This window comes from Physeter macrocephalus, chromosome 1 (assembly GCF_002837175.3).
Source record: "Physeter macrocephalus isolate SW-GA chromosome 1, ASM283717v5, whole genome shotgun sequence".
Lineage (NCBI taxonomy): Eukaryota > Metazoa > Chordata > Mammalia > Artiodactyla > Physeteridae > Physeter > Physeter macrocephalus.
Window position 1 is genome coordinate 27,393,785 of NC_041214.2, and position 2,950 is coordinate 27,396,734.

Here is a 2,950-nt window from a genome sequence, read left to right on the forward strand (position 1 = left end):
TGTAGGAGTTGTTCCACGTGTAGATGTATTTGTGGGGAGGAAGGTGATCTCCACGTCTTACTCCTCTGCCATCTTGAAGGTTCCCCCTCATGCATCTGGTTCTTAATGCCCTCTGTGTAGAGAACACCCAGGTGCAGGCTGTCTTGGGGGGTTGCATCGCTGAGTTCTTCTGGCGGGGGGCTGTGGGCCCTCCTCAATGCACAGCTCTCTGATATTGGAGACCTGGCTGTGTCTGATGTCTTCCCCCATCAACCCTGATACCCTGCCCAGGCCGCCCACCTCACAGCCCGTCCTGTTCAGTTCTCCAGCGTGGATCTCCACTCCTAATGTAGTCTCCTCCTTGGTCTCACAGGGGAGGCAAGGGCTGGGGCAGGAATAGCCTCTCTCTGTGGTCACTGTATGCCCTCCAAAGGCTGAGGACCCCACACCTCTCATTCATTTCTCCTCCACCACAGGGGACTTTCTGAACCGAGAACCTGGGGGAATTGATCACCTTTTCCCCACAGCTTTGGATCTCAACAGTGATACCAAGAAAAAGGGTCGAGTCCCACGGTACCTCTTACTTCCTGTTCTGTGGGGCAGGGATGAGGAGGACTTCTAATGCACCTGGCTGGGGTGAGGAAGAGCTGCTTCTCAGGAAGCTCAGGCAAGGCACACAGTCCGTGACCTCCATGGTTGTAAATTCGAGTGACATTCAAATGAAAATGCATGGACAGCATTTCTGAGTTGCAGGTCAGGAGTGTGGAAGCAGACCCAAAACGTGGGCACAGGGGATTGAGAAAGCCCTCCAGATCAGCTCCAGCACACTTATCCTGCGCTTTCTCAACACTTGCACGCCCAGCCTGTATGGGATCGGTTTACATTTGCTGTTTCCTATGCCATTTCTCAGGGACCCAACACAGTGGCTGAGAGCCCTGCGACTCGATTCTCACTGCCTGGCTTCAAATCACTACTCTTACTTTACTAGCCGTGGACCTGGAGAGAGTCGCTGAACAGTTCTAAGCTTTGGGGTCCTCATCTGTAAAATGAGAATATTAATACTGTCTGCCTCATAGGCTTGGGGGGGACTGAAAAAAGACGATGCGTGTGTGTCTTAGTCTGTTAGGCTGTTATAATAGAATACTGTAGACTGGGTGGCTTATAAACAACAGAAATGTATTTCTCACAGTTCTGGAGTCTTGAAGTCCAAGATCAAAGGGTTGGCAGATTAGGTGTTTGCTGAGCGCTCTCTTACTGGTTCACAGGTGGCCATTTCTTGCTGTCCTCACATGGTGGGAGGACTGAGGGAGTTCTCTGGGGTCTCTTTTAAGGACACTAATCCCAGTCATGAGGGCTCCACCATCATGACCTAATCACCTCCCAAAGGCCCACCCTCCTAATACTATCACACTGGGGGTTGGGATTTAACATTTGAATTTGGGAGGAAGCAAATATTCAGTAGCAATGTGTCTTATGTGGAGTCTGTACAAATTAAGAACTCCATTCCTCCTCCCCCAATGGAAGAACAGTTTGCTCTCAATGAATAATTTAACATGTGAATTTAAAGCACTGCCTTCTCTAATTGCAGAATGAAAACTTATTTATTGGTGTAGAGGAAACTGGTCACCAGTGGAGGAAAGAGGCCACTTGGAGAGGTGTGTCAGTTGCCCTCAGAAGCTCCTCACCCTGGCAACCTGTCTACCTCTCCCTTCAATGCACAAAGTGGGCCCTCCACCCAAGACCTCTACCCGATCACATGGACACAAGATGGAAGCGGGGTGCAAAAGGAGATCTGGTGCTTGAAGATGCCTGGTCTAGAGCTATATTACAAAATTCAAATCTAGCCTGATTCCGGTGATTTAATAGTAACAAGATAAAAAAAAATAGTAACAAGAAGGAAATAGTTTTAAAAGCTCTGCATTGTGTTAGACCTAGATAATAGTGGAAGCACTTTTAATTTTGTTTAAATGTACTATAAACTTCTTCAGAAGGGAAGTCAAATTATAATTGCCCATTGCAAAAATGAAGACTGCTGGGATTTTATGTTTGAAAAACCCAAAGAGGCAGGAAAAGAATTTTAAAATGTTCATTTTGAGTTACATCTCAAATTTATGTCATAAATATAATTAATCAACTGAGTACCTCCTACTCGTACTGCTTTATGACATTCCACAATTTTCTTAAACAAGTTTCACACTTAGACATCTATACAAATAGCGGGCTGTCATTTAGATGAGTGAAGATTAGCTCTGTAACCTGAAAATAACACACGAAAGGGAATCTGGCAGCTAAATACAGAGCAGAGGTGGTTATGGCTTGTCTTACTTGGCACTTTCACCCCTGTTAATCAACCAACTAACCAAAAGCTCTTTCCTTAGTTCAAACCTTGAATATTCAGTTTTCTTATCATTTTACAGACAGCATCTTAATTTTAAAAGTATTTCTGTGTCCTAGGTAATGGTTCCATCGTTTTCTTTTAGTAAGAACTGATTTTCTTATTTGCAAATGAAGCAACTGACAAAGGATTAATCTCCAGAATTTACAAGCATCTCTTGCAGCTCAATACCAAAAAAACAAACAACCCAATCCAAAAATGGGCAGAAGACCTAAATAGACAGTTTTCCAAAGAAGACGTACAGATTTCCAACAAACACATGAAAGGATGCTCAACGTCACTAATCATTAGAGAAATGCCAATCAAAACTATGAGGTATCCCCTCAGGCCGGTCAGAATGGCCATCATCAAAAAATCTATAAACAATAAATGCTGGAGAGGGTGTGGAGAAAAGGGAACCCTCTTGCACTGTTGGTGGGAATGTAAATTGATACAGCCACTATGGAGAACAGTATGGAGGTTCCTTAAAAAACTACAAATAGAACTACCATACGACCCCGCAATCCCACTACTGGGCATATACCCTGAGAAAACCATAATTCAAAAAGAGTCATGTACCAAAATGTCCATTGCAGC